The sequence below is a fragment of the Lissotriton vulgaris genome, chromosome 2_1 (genome assembly GCF_964263255.1).
Source record: "Lissotriton vulgaris chromosome 2_1, aLisVul1.2, whole genome shotgun sequence".
NCBI classification, from domain to species: Eukaryota; Metazoa; Chordata; class Amphibia; order Caudata; family Salamandridae; genus Lissotriton; species Lissotriton vulgaris.
Window position 1 is genome coordinate 1,375,437,727 of NC_141687.1, and position 14,396 is coordinate 1,375,452,122.

Sequence of the window (14,396 nt, forward strand, 5' to 3'; positions counted from 1 at the left end):
TCCATATCTATAAGGCCACTCATAAATAAGCCCCTCTGTTTAAACAACAAATTCCTTATATGACAACTCCATCACTGAGGTTGATACTGACTTCTGTGCAGGAGGGATGAAAATGTCCAAAAGGCATGATTCCTAAATTGATCTTTTGCACTCTGCTATTATCTATTCATACACACAACACAGTTTCTGCAGCTGCAGACAGTGTCATCTTAAGGATTTTATGGGCCCATGACAAGACATATTTTGAAAGCTCCTGTACTGAACAAATTTGAATTGTATTATTTATTTACTGCTAATTCAAGACTGTATGATACCAGACAAATCTATATTATATGTTGGACGTTAACAGGGATGCACAAAACAGTTGAAATATGTATTACTGGGACCCTAAAAATTCTTAAGATGCCACTCGGTAGAGAGATGGTGAGCAAAAGATGTAAACAGAGAAGGAGAGAGTTTTAGATAGACAATTACACTAGACAGAGATCTAATAGAGAGAACCGTATCTTTCCTGAGGGCCGCATGGAAGGTGGGGCCTTGGGCAATTGCCCACTTCACCCATGCCTTAAAACAGCACAGGCCGCAGATTCCTTGGATCCTCTCAGTAACCCAAAAACATTTACTCCAATCCAACTTGTATTGAGTGGAGTTCTGCGGTACTACAAAAACCTGTATTTCACTTTCAAGCCTTTGTGCATTGAAATAAGTTCACTTGAGTCATTCATGGGAGTGGAAATAAATATTGTAGTGCTGAGCCAAAGAAAACAAGCAACATTAGGATCCTGCTCTGGGCCTGGATGTTTTTGTAACCCTTAAGTAGTTTCTTTTTGATATGCAAACACACATGAACCATCATTACGTCATTGCAGAGACATACGTAGTAATAATGGTTACCACCTACAGGGCATAAGGGAGCACCTATTACCATAGATTTGTCAAGCATGACTCTCAAAAGGTTATTCTCCATTATATGTGTTTGCTAATGCTTTGAATCTATTCCAATTGATTCCATGCATCATATGGTGGCCCCTTTTGTGATGGGAGACAATTACTGGAAATCAGTTACAGTATCTCAAGCTGCCAGGTTTGCCCAATGCGGGGGCAGTTACTTTTGTAATAGCTGCTAATGAAATGTACGCCTTTGAGACATTTTACTCATGGGAGTACTTTCAGGCTATAGACGCTGACCCAGGGCAGCTTCAGGCTTATAAGGCTGTATAACGGCCCACACATTCTGGGGCTTATCTAGATCTAGAAATTCCTTCGACTTACCAGGAACACCATAGCTGGTTTAATGGTCAATTACCATACACACACAGGAACATCTGTTTGGGACCCATGAGCAATGAAGGGGCTGCATGGCCCTTACCAACTGGCTACACACCTGTTCCATGTCCTGACACATTAGGACTCAGTGATGCTGTAGGGATCCTGCATTACACAGATACCTTATACAGGAGACTTGTACAGTTTGTAGTGGGTACCATAAACTCTAGACATACTCTTGTGGAGGAACCAGCAGTCAGGGACAGAAACAACCCATTAGTCAGTAGACTATAAACGCTAATACGTTTATGCTATAACATGATAAAATTGGCTTATGGGTTGCTCACTAGACCAACCAGTTGGAAGCAGTCTATCCACACCTGACACCCCCAAGATAAACATAGAGTACTGATTATGTGTCTCCCTCTTGGACTGGTGCCACCCGAAGAGTAATTAAGACCTGGGGAAGCACATTTGCATGCCTTTACACCAGCACATATGGCACACCTTCCTTGGCAGTTCTGCCTGAGTTACTGAAACAAGTACAGAACAAGCATGACGCTGCACCAGCTCTGCACTTAGGAATGAAGTTAATAGGGAACTTTTCTACAGCTTCCTCGATGGTTCAGAGCAGTGTTAAGGGAGAAGCTTAATTTCTGGCCATACACCAGAGACTGGAAGCAGTTCCATTTCTAGATCATGACCGGGAACTACTGAAAACAACTGTGAAAATGTACAACTCTCAGCGTCATGATTCCTTCAGCATTGAATATATTAAGCTACATGGTTATTATTTAAAGGACTGCGATAAAATAAAATAAAAAACGGAATGGTATCAGTATTCTGATATCCGCTCTCCACATACTTTTCAAGACAATGACTGTAAATGTGCAAAGAAAGGGAGTCGATCCGAATACTGACAAAAGGAGGAGTATAGCACAGTGGTTCCCAAACTTTTTTTACCCATCGCTCCCTTGACCTATAGGCCGTTGGCTGCGGCTTCCCATTATGTTACTCATTTTTTGAAGGTTCGGGGGTTGTGCACCCGGCCTCGGAATACTTACATTTTTCTCCCTGAAAATAATTGAGATGAAGAAAATGAAGGTATTATATTCATAGAAGTTCAAAATGAAAACATAACAGTTGTTTAAGAAATAAGTTTCATTAGTAAGTCAGAAATAATAGAAGAGAAACCTTTCAGCACTGGGGTCTGCATCGGGAATCATGGGTGCAAAAAATACTAAGGGGCAGATTTATGAGTTCTGGCGCATCTCTGCAAATCAGCAGGGATGGGCCAGAACTGATGCATCACGCAATTCCCTCCTTGCGGCACCAGAGATGCGCCGCATTTACAATGCGGCGCACCATGGCGCAAAGAAGGGCAGATGCGTGACGCATCTTGTGGCGTATGGGTGGCGCATTGCTGGAGTAGCGTCGCAAGTGCGACGCAACTCCTGCAATGTACAGAGGCCACCCATACATAACGTGGTGCGACACTCCTTACGCCTGCTTCAAGCAGGCGTAAGGATTTGACGCAGCAGCGTCGTAAAACTGACTCAGTGAAATCTTGTAGATTTCACTGCGTCAGTTTTACAGGGCTTTCCTACGAGGGAACGCCCAGCCTGCAACAGAACGCCCACATGAAACCTGATGGAGGTTCCATGTGGCGCAGGGCTTTACAACATGACACATCTGCTGCGTCACGTTGTAAATAGGTCGCAGGGATGCGCCACGTTTCCGCGCCGTTGCGTCACGCAACGGCGGCGTAAACGTGGCGCAAGTCCGACATAAATCTGCCCCTAAGCATTTACATATTCCTCAACCCTAAGCAGGTTAATTTATACATATCACCCTCCCCCATGCAAAATCTCTCTTGGGTGTTCCTAACTATTAGCCTGGTAGCTCAAGTGTTTTGCTTCAAATAGTGTTCCATATTGATTCAAGTGAAATCAAGATTTCAGGCAGCAAGGAAGTAGTATCTGTGCTGTAAAGCGGTTCTTTGACAACATAAACATGCATACTAACAACAAGGCACCACATCTAGGTTTGCGTTATGTGCACAGCATCGCCTATCAAGCGAATGTAACATTCACTTTCCTTCGGATTCCCCCTACTTAGGGGGTGGGGGGCTAGGACTTCCTGTGGCACATTGTTTTTTTTACCCTTATCTCATAAAATACACCTTTCATACTATTATTCCACATTGCATGTTACATCGCACATCTGTCATTTATAAGCACAATTTACAAGAGGTCAAAGGTCAAAGTCAAAACGTTTATTGCACAATTAATTAAAATCATTACAATTTCCACATGTCAATATTATAATACAAAAAAGTAATTGCTACTAAAAAGAAGATTGAACTCTTCCATTGTTAAATGATGTAACACAATTTTAAAACAAGATTCCTCAGGTAAACTCCCACCGGCATTAAGAGGTCAGAATGTTTGGTTCATGTTAGTGCGGGGTTTACCGGTCTTAGGGATCAGGGCAGAGATTACACCGCTTATTTCATCATGTTCTTGTTCCACAAAACTCAAGCATTTATTCACTTCTGCCAGGAATTTTGTTCCCCGGCATGCTAAAATGATTGAACTCCCTCCTAGCCAGCAAGTTACAGCTTGCCTACAGGTACGAATTTTTAACTCGTTACAGATCTTCGATGTTGTACCAGGAGAGCCGGACAAACGCACAAAAAATGGGCTAATGTTTCCGTTTTGTAGCCACAAAGTCTACAGCTCTCAGTCTGGTGTTTCGCTTTCCAAGAAGGTGCTAAGTCTTTCGAACTGTGCATACCCATCCTGTAGGCCATAAAGGCTCTTTTTATGTGCACATTAAAATGAGAGGTTAAATATGCGAGCGGTCGTCCGGCTTTGAAGGAGTTGATTATGGTCCAACCATGTCGCCGCTTGAGCAGTAACGCTTTGTCCTCTTGAAAAGATTTCGACCTTGCTGCCTTATTGGCTAGTCTACTTATTGTTGCTTTGTCCGTCACAGATTCCCAAATTCCTTCCAGCCCCAGCTCTTTCACGCAGGTTTTCAGGTATTTTCCCCAAGGACAAGGCGTTCCAGTTGCTCCTTGATTTTTTATGGCTTCCCAGTTTAACCAATCCATCGAATCCGGATCTGCAGATCTTAATTTGTGACACAGTTTTATGAAGCCGCTCATGCTCCTATATTTCTGGTTTTGCAGACCGAATTCCAGCCTTACTTGTGGTGCTGAAGCACTATTAGGGAGGTTAAAAACTGCTTTGTAAATTTTTGATTGGAGCTCGTTTAGCAGGTCTGCTTCCTTGCCACGCCAGGTGACGAGACCGTAAGATAATGATGGTAATATTTGCGCTGACATGACCTTCAGGAGGTGACTGTGATTCGGGCAATTCATTTTTACTTTTAGCAATCGGTAAGCAAAGATTAGTTTTTGTGCTTTTGCTCGAATTGCGGTTTTGTGCTCTGTTAGTTTTGCTCCCTGGGATATTGTTACTCCAAGGTATTTATACGAGCCTTGTTCGTTCACCTTTGTCCCGTTAAATGATCATGTGTAACTAAGTTTTTTTTGGTCCACTAAACGTACTACTTTTGTTTTTTCTTTGTTTAAGTCCAATCCTTCTTGTCTTAGGTACTCTGCTAAGATGTTTAAAGCTCTTTGTAGACCCACTGGAGTTTTGCTCAGCAGGACAATGTCATCTGCGTATTGCAGACAGGGAATTCGCCTGTTTGCCAATGAGGGTGGATGCACCTCATCTGTGTCCAACACTGTTGCGAGATCAGAAAGGAATAGATTAAAAAGGGTGGGCGCTAGAACACAACCTTGTTTTAGGCCCTGGAATGTTGGTATATTCCTCGTTGTATACGCTCCGTCTCCCAATTTAACCTTTGCCCATGTATCTTCGTGCAAAGCTTTTATTGCCTCTATTAATTTTAAAGGCAACCCCCAAAGGTGCAATTTTTCCCATAGGCGCTCTCGATTTACTCTGTCGAATGCAGATTTGAGGTCGACAAAACAAGCGTATAATCGTGCGCCCTTTACTGTTATGCTGTCCATTAAAACTGACAGGCAAGTTAAGTTGGTGATTGTCCCCATGTCCCTCCTAAATCCCGTCTGGAACCAGGGGATTCTCTGGGATTCTTCTATCCAATCTTGCAGCTTGAGGAGGATACAAGAGGCATAGAGCTTGGCTTCCACATCTATCAATGACATTAGTTGGTAATTTGTTGGGTTACCATGGTCGCCTTGTTTAAAGATTGGGTGAATCACGTTCCCCTTCCATGATGCAGGAACCTGTGTGTCACGATAGATTTGGTTAAACAATGGTGTCAGCATTTCTGCCCAAAATTCCGGATCATGTTTAAAAATGGCATTGGGCAGTCCATTCGGACCTGGTGCTCCTTCAACCTTTAGCCTAATAATGATTTTACACAGTTCCGCTCTAGTTGTCAATTCTGGGACTGTCAATTCCTCTTTCGCGCAATCCTTTATCACCGGTCCTTCCGTGCCTGGGTTGTAGATTTCCAACTGGCCATTCTCTGCTGCGTTTGTTACCTGCATATTATTTGGAAGACCAACTGTTCTTGTGCAGTAAAGGGATTGCACTTATTGAGACCAAGTGTCGGCTCCTACTCCCGCTTCTTGAAAGAGTTTTTGTCCTTTATTTAGGTAATTGATGATGCCCCAAAATTCACGACTGTTGGGATGTTTTCCGGCACTTAACAGTCTATTCCATAACTTCTCCTTATGGGCAGATTTTACAATGTTTAAAGCCTTCCTGTAGGAACTTCTGGCTTCTGCCAGAACCCCTCTGTTTGTTGGTAACCTCGGCTTTTTATTCCACGCGAGGTGACGGACAACATTTGCTACCCTCCTTTTCTTTGTTCTCAGTTCGTTGGTAAACCAGGGCTCCTTTTAAGCGGTGGACTTACTCCGTACACCTGAAGTTGCAGGAAATTTGTGAAGAAGGTCCAGGACCAGTAGCTCCCAATTTTTTACAAGGTCCTCCTTTTTTTGCATCCCTAACTCGGATTTTCGAGCCGTTGCGGCACAATGGATTCTTTCCAACATTTCTCCTCTCCATTTTAGTTTATTTAAGTTGAATTTAGTGGCTTGGTGAAGCAGACTTGCTAATTTCGGTGCCGAGTTTGGCGCAATGTTTAGAGAGGTTATTTGGGGGAAATGGTCGCTTTCTGATCGTTGGACGATTTTAAAGGTCTCAATGACTGGGATTAATTCGTCACTTACTATTGTATAGTCTATTATTGAGTGGACCCTACCACTCAGGAACGTGACGCCAGCCGGCCTGTCCCCCGTCATGTTGCCGTTTAGAACTGTCAGACCCAGAGCTTTTGGGTCAAAGGCTAACCCAATGCCTCCTTTGGGCGGTCGCTTGACTTCTTTTGCCCTCAATTTTCCATTGAGATCACAGTTAAAGTCCCCTGAGATTAATAGAGGACATCCTTTATAGGTTTTTTGCATCGTTTTAATCAGCGACGTCAGGCACATTTGTTTACCTTGTTGTAGCTTACGGTCAGGATGGATATAAACATTAAAGATTATAATTTGCCATTTTTTGTGCCCGGCTGATGTAGATTCCGTGATTCTGATCACTTGTACCCAATTTAGTCCTACATCCAATGCTTCTGAAGACCAATCAAATTTTTGAGTGATATAAGTTGATAAACCACCCCGAGGGTGTCCAAACTTTGAGTGTCTTTCTGCAGGGATGTAGTGGGTCTTGAAGCCTGGTATTACACTTGGAGCTAGTTTCCATGTCTCCTGAATCATGATTATGTCTTGGTTGGAAAAAAAGATTTGGATATCATGGTCCAGCTCCATTTCGTGGAAACCATGTACATTCCATGTGCATACCGAGACTTTTGTTGAAGTGGTTTTGGCACTCTGCGCTTCCACCCTCCTACGTGGAGACCGGGAAGAATTTTTCTCCGTATTAGGGACTCTTTTTACACAGGAACCTTGGGACCCAGGACCAATCTGTTGTGTCCCAACCGGCTGCCTGTTTGGGTGTTTGTGGTCTGTCAGATTTACCTCTTCAGCTACGCTTGCATCGGCTGGAGAGGTAGCACGGGCTCCTAATAGGCAGGAAAACGGAAGGCGTTTATCCCCGATATCCTTTGTTTCTTTATTGGTGATTTTTTGTAACGGAAAAGGATATTTTGGGATTGTGTTTCTTAAAAGCGAAATTCCCCAAGATTCGAAGTGATCTCTTGTGGAGAGTATTTTGTCAGCAATGGCTTTTGAAGCCCACGTTGTGACGGTGACTTCAGATTCTATGTGCTGGGGGATTCTTTTGAATTCAACGGACAGGAGGTCCTGAGAAGTTATCTCTTTTAACTCCTCTATTTCCTGGAATAATCTTAGCAGATTGCCCCGGTTTAGAAAGTCCTGAAGCCCCTTTGATGAGTATTCCGGAATGAATGTTAATTTGTGGGGTGTTATTTCAGAATGGAAAAGGATTTTTTTATCGACTTTGGGGCTTTATTAATCCATTGGGTTTCGGAGATAATACGGAGGACTCTTGCCCCTGGTCCGTAATTGCTGACGACGCCAGGTTGGTTGTGCTTTGAGTTGTACCTGGGTTTTGATAAACCTTTGAAGGAAAATTATGGCGAGTTTGAGTTAGGGCACAGGTGCGGTGTTTTTCCGTAATGGTAACACACATGCGGGTAGGTACGGTTTTTGGCTGTGATCCATTTGATTCTCCTGAGTTATTTTTTTTTAAAATGGGTCCAGATTTCTGACAACTAGGCTGTTTTCCAGTAGGCTGCGGACTCTTATTGTTGGCTGGGTTAGACTGACCATGTCCCCCTGTATGGTTGCCCGTGTTTTTTCTGGGCCTTGTTTGCTCAGGTGTTCCATTTTCGGCGGTTCCTTCCGTATGAATCCAGATGTTTTTCAGTACTGACGGATTTTCCGTTGGGCCACTAGGAGCTTCAGCTAAAACCAAATTCGTTTTGCTGTGATGGTTAACAGATGTTGTGGGTGAGCTCTGCCTGGGGCTGTCCACCCTCGGTGGAAGTTGGGACTCTTGATTCACTGACATCTGGGTTGAGCCTGTCTTGCCGTCTTGAGGCGTGGCGGGACAATCGGAATTTAAGACCTGGGCAGAGTTTACGTTGAAAATTGAAAACAACTTCCCTGGATCTAAGGATTGTTGCTGTTTATACTTTAGTCTAGCTTTCCTGGCCTTTTTCTTTTGTCTCTTTGTTACTATTTTGTCCTCTTTGACGGCAATTTTTTCCTCTTCACTTATAATTTGGGAAGACGATATTGGTTCCTGTTCTTGTGCTTATCTTTCTATCCCCACTTCCCTTGAGATGTGGTCTGAGACCTTCAGATGATTACTAGTTGAATGCTCCTTTGAAATTGACCTGCTGCGGAAATGTAGTTTTTCTGGGGAGAATTTTGTGATCTTTTCAGCTGTGTTGTGCTGTTGTCTTACTTCCCGCAGAATATCCGTCAGAATTACTGGCAAACTTGCTAGTTTTTCAATTATTGAACCACAACCGCAGCAAGGATGTTTTTTATTAAACTCTGGTTGGGCTACTAGTTTCCCTTGACTTCTTAATAGGGAGGTAAGTGCATCCATTTTTGAGTTTAAGCCCGCAATGTGGCCTGCCACCAAAGTGATAAGGTCTATCTGCACCTCCATTTTATTTGATTGAAAGTTCAAAGCTTTTATAGCTTGATCTAGAGAGTTTAGTAGTGACTGAGTCCAAATGGGCGATTGATCTTCTTGAGACACAATTGCCACTTTCGAATCAGTGTCCATTAGACTGCCTGACGAGATGGTGATTGGAGCAGAAGGATTTATGTAAGGATCATTTATTGACTTGTTGATACTGTTGTTTATGGTGCAGTCTTGGAAGTTTCTTTTTTCTACTGGCCCTCGTGGGGTGGACATCGCCGGACCTAGACTCGGATGTAAATTTTTCGGACTTGGCTCAGATTGTAATGCTTTGCCTTGGGTTTCTAGATACATTGAGATCCTTTCCGTTAGTTCTTCCAGTTCTGTGTCATTTGATAAAAACAATGGTTTTTGCCATGGATCAGTTTCGAACGAGGATTCTGCGTGTAGATTTGCCTGGCCTTTTGGGCCCTCCTTAAAACTCTTCGAACTATTAGGATCTTTTACTTCCACCACGTCGGATGATGTTGGGCTGTCCTGGGGTCTTATTGGACCTTTAAGATTTTTTACTTCCACCACCTCATTTGGGATTATAATGTCAGTTGATGTCCTACTATGGACCTTTATGGTGTCTACCGCCATAGTGTGCTTATGAGTTTCTGAGGGATCACTTTCCCCTGCGTGGGCATTTGAATGGTGTACTTGTGCGGCAATTGTCAGTTTGCTTCCCTTAGGAGAGAACCCCTTGGATAATGTACAGAGGTCGCTCATATTTGACGTGTTGTTATCCCAGGAAGGTAGAGCACTAATTGGCAAAATTGGATTTGGTAAATTGCTTGCTTCAACTGATGACGTGTAGATTGCTGCAATTGGATCCTTTAAGTAGAAGAATTTTAAGAGCCCTGACTTGTTTGAGATTTTTGACGTTGTTTCCGGGGTTGGGTACTGAGACCAACCTCTCCCTTTGGTCGGCTTGTGCCCCCGAAGGTGTATCCCCTACGTTTAACTTCTTTAACTTTTTCATGGTCTTCTTATTTTCCACTGGGTGTCGCGTTCTCCCCGACCTCATTGTGCCCTGGTTGGAAGACTTTGACCGTTTCTACTTTATTGTCACTTAATCACCCTCTTCCTGCGTGGGTGGGCTACAGGAACTACAGGCGCTCGCCGTCTGGGTACCTCTGGTGGGCGCGCCGCAGTGGTGTGTTAGCGACAGCGAGGGGACCGTGTTGGATTGTTATCCTAGCTCAGTACGGCGCTAGCACGTCACAGTGGTGTGTCAGCGACAGCGTGGGGACCGTGTTGGATTATTACCCCAGCTCAGTACAGCGCTAACACCCACGTCAGCTCTCCCACCCTGCAATCACACCTACTCACGGTCGCGGTCGGTGTGGTCTCTGGCTCCCTCCTCCTCTGGCTCCACCCCAGGCCACTGGTCAACGTCTCTCAAGCGGGTGAGTGGCTCCGGGGGTGCAAGCAGCTGTGGCCACAATTCCTCAAGTTTCACCACGGACCGCGACCAGACCGCGATCTACAACCGACGTTACAAGAGGTGTTATTAGTACCCATTGTACCGGTACTCACGGAAGGATGAAAGGCGGAGTCAGCCTTGCTGTGGCTGAACTCGTTACTTGCAGATCATTGTTTTTATCTCACTGGGCTACCCAGCTGGTGTGCTTTGCGCCAATGCATGTCACCTAGTACATATAATTATTTCTCATTATTCCCACTAAACAACGTCCTCAGAGAACTCCCAGATTATGTGTGTTAGGAGCACTGCTGTTTTTTAAATTTATTTGAAAACAAGTCTTTTGTGTGCTTTCAGAAGAGGGAAACTTTATGATTAAGAGAGGGGGGCAGCTTCCAATTGAAGGCTGCCTTGCTGTTGTGTAGTGTGCTTTACTCTGGAGCCCCCCTTATGCCAGCATGGCCCACACCTCCTGTGAGTTGAACCATCCCTGGGTACACTGACTGAGTGATCACTGCTCAGGCTATGCTGGTGGCTCTTCTTTCAGGCAAAGCTCACACTCTTACAGATGAATGGCAGCTGCCAGTCGCAAGTTCCTCTTGGACGTGTAAAGTTCCCAGCACCCTCTCAGATGTGCAGGGCTTCACACAGGTTGGCAACAAAGCACCTCCTCAAAACCTGCCGCAGATCAGGAGACTGCTCGGGGCTCGCTGAAGTGCGAATGAATCCATTAACGGCCTCTCAACAAGATACAGCAAATCTTTCACCCATCTGTTTGATTCCACCCCTTTGCGGAAGAAATGGCAGAGAGGTTCTGCACGGTTAGTTAAGAAAGACATGTTTCAAAGCTCTGTGACAGGGTCCATGGCCCCTCCCTGCCCACATTGATTTCCCTATTTGCATTATAATGCTTTTAGTGTTCATTTTAAGAAACATCTGAAGAGCTAACTCATTTCACCACTTTTCAAGTGCGATTTTTTAAATATACATCTGGAAAAGGGATGGCTCTAACTTTCAAATTAATTCACCTTTAACCCCCCTCTCTGCATTCAGCCATCTCCATGTTTGCAGTATCAAGTCGTGGCGCCCCTAGCCAGTTTTGACAGTGGTACAGCGGCACCCAGTTTGGGAACCCCTGGATTATAGCAGAAAGGTGAAACAGGCTGAAGTCAGCGTGAAGAGGCAAGGCAAAGAATTGGACTCTAAAATACCAGTTATTAAGCTTGAACATAGCAGGCTTCCTAAAAAACATTCAGATACAGCTATGGATTCTCCTGCAAAACAAGTCTTGAGTGAGAGCACTGCAAGATAGTGCAGAAAAAGTTACAATAGTGCATCAGATACTTCAGAGGTTTCTGATGGTGAGTCTAGCTGCTACAACCCCCTCATGTGCCCTCTCTGTCACGATCCCTTACTGAATCCTCTTCTTATTTGTATAGCACATAGGGTTTATGTTGCTTTACCCCTGTGGTGCCGTATGTTGTGCTATTATGCCATGACTGATGTTCCCCAAAACCTGTGATTCCAGTAAGCTTGATTATTTGCAAGCATCCCCCGGAACCTGTAATTCCATTGCACTTGAGTATTTGAAAGCGTACCCCAGAGCCTATATTTCCATTGCGCTTGAATCCCTGCAACCGTCCCCCCAGAACCTGTGAACTAAAAGATTATCTGCTCCCACTGTTACTAGGGTCTTGGTGTGGTTTTCCATTGAATCCCTGCAAGCTTCTTCCAGAACCTCATCAATCAATCAATCAATCAGAGTACTTGTAGAGAGCGCTACTTACCCCTGAGGGTCTCAAGGTGCTGCGGGGGTGGGAGGGGGGTGCTGCTACTGCTCGAAGAGCCAGGTCTTGAGGAGTCTTCCGAAGGCGAGTAGGTATTGGGTCTGCCGTATGTGGGTAGGGAGGGTGTTCCAGGTCTTGGCGGCGAGGTAGGAGAAGGATCTGCCGCCGGAGGTCATTCGTTGGATGCGGGGGACAGCGGCGAGTGCAAGGCTGACGGAGCGAGCTGGCGGGTGGGGGTTTAGAAGCTGAGTCTCCTGTTCAGGTCGGCTGGTCCGGCGTTGTGGAGTGCTTTATGTGCGTGGGTGAGGAGCTTGAAGGTGATCCTCTTGTCGACGGGGAGCCAGTGTAGGTCTCTCAGGTGGGGGGTGATGTAGCTGCAGCGGGGGACATTGACGATCAGTCGGGCGGAGGCGTTTTGGATGCGTTGTAGTCGTCATAGGTGTTTGGCTGGGATTCCTGCGTAGACTGCGTTGCCGTAGTCCAGTCTGCTGCTGACGAGGGCCCGTGTCACCGTTTTTCTTGGTTTGGTCGGGATCCACTTGTAGATCCTGCGAAGCATGCGGAGGGTGTTGTAGCAGGAGGAGGAGACAGCGTTGACCTGCTTAGACATGGAGAGGGAGGAGTCGAGAATGACTCGTAGGTTGCGTGCATGGTCGGTGGGTGTTAGTGCTGTTCCCAGTGTGGTCGGCCACCGGGAGTCGTCACAGGCTGAGGGGAGTCCGCAGATGAGTACCTCCGTCTTGTCCGAGTTCAGCTTCAGACGGCTGCTCCTCATCCAGTCGGCGACGGCCCTCATTCCCTCGTGGAGGTTGGTTTTGGCAGTGTGTGGGTCCTTGGTGAGGGAGAGGATGAGCTGGGTGTCGTCAGCGTAGGAGATGATGGTGAGGTCATGATGGTGGGCCACTTGTGCGAGGGGGGCCATGTCGATGTTGAATAGTGTCAGGCTGAGGGATGAGCCCTGGGGGATGCCGCAGAGGATGTCGGTGGCTTCGGATTGGAAGGGTGGAAGGCGGACGCTCTGGGTTCTGCCGAAGAGGAAGGACGTGGTCCAGTCAAGGGCCTTCTCTTGGATTCCGGCTTCTAGGAGGCGTGTCTTTAGAATGCGATCGCAGACCGTGTCGAAGACGGCGACAGGTCCAGGAGGATGAGGGCTGAGGTATTGCAGTTGTCTATTTGGCGCCTGATGTTGTCTGTGGCGGCGATGAGGGCTGTCTCGGTGCTTTGGTTTTGTCTGAATCCAGACCGGGATGGGTCCAAGATGTTGTTGTCTTCCAGGTGGCGGCCAATTGCTTGTTGACAACTTTTTCGATGATCTTTGCCGTGAACGAGAGCAGGGAGATGGGCCGGAAGTTCTTGACGTCCTTGGGGTCCGCCCTGAGCTTCTTGAGGAGGGCGTTGATTTCGGCGTGATTCCAGCTTTCCGGGAATGTCGCTGTTTCGAAGGAGAGGACCTTTCGTAGTTGGGGTGCGATGGCTGCGTCTGCTTTGTTGAATCCGTAGTTAGGGTGCGATGGCTGCATCTGCTTTGTTGAATGAGCTAATAGCAAGCCTTGTTCCCCATGTTACTGGGGTCTTGGTGTTGTTTTTCATTATGCACATTTGAGGAAAAACAATACAATTGATACCTGTTATTTGGTTCCGATCATCAAGTTGCACATGACTCTTCTGTAAGGTCAAAGAGAGTATACTAACACATGTTTTCTCCAAGGTTTGACAACCTTCAAGATGGCCACTTGCCACACATGATATATTTACATCTGTTGAATCTTTAAGAGGGTATATAAACCCCACCTAACCCCGAATCGTGGATTGCCCTCACTCCCTGCATAACAAGCTTCACCCTTCCCACTCATCTGAAGAATTTTGCCAGAACTGAGAAGCACTCCAGTATCCTTCAAGCCCATCTAAACCTGTGGTTTCTGTGGCTCCAGCTCCCTTGATATCTTCCTCTTCTTTCCCTCCTGCACAGCTACTTCGGACTCTCCGTGACTCCCTAAGTCAAAGCCTCAAAGATCTTCGAACTTCAGTCAAGTGGAAGAACTAGGCGAAGTACTTGATATCTGGTTGGGGCACATTAATCCTCCTATAGTAGTGAATAGGAGCAAGTAGCCACATCTTTAAACACCACAGACTTTTCATCCATGCTCTCTATGTGATTAATCCAACACTTCTTGGTTGTTTATACTCTGGACCCTTCCTGCAAAGTTGGCGTAGAACTTTTAGTCTGCAAGGATTAAA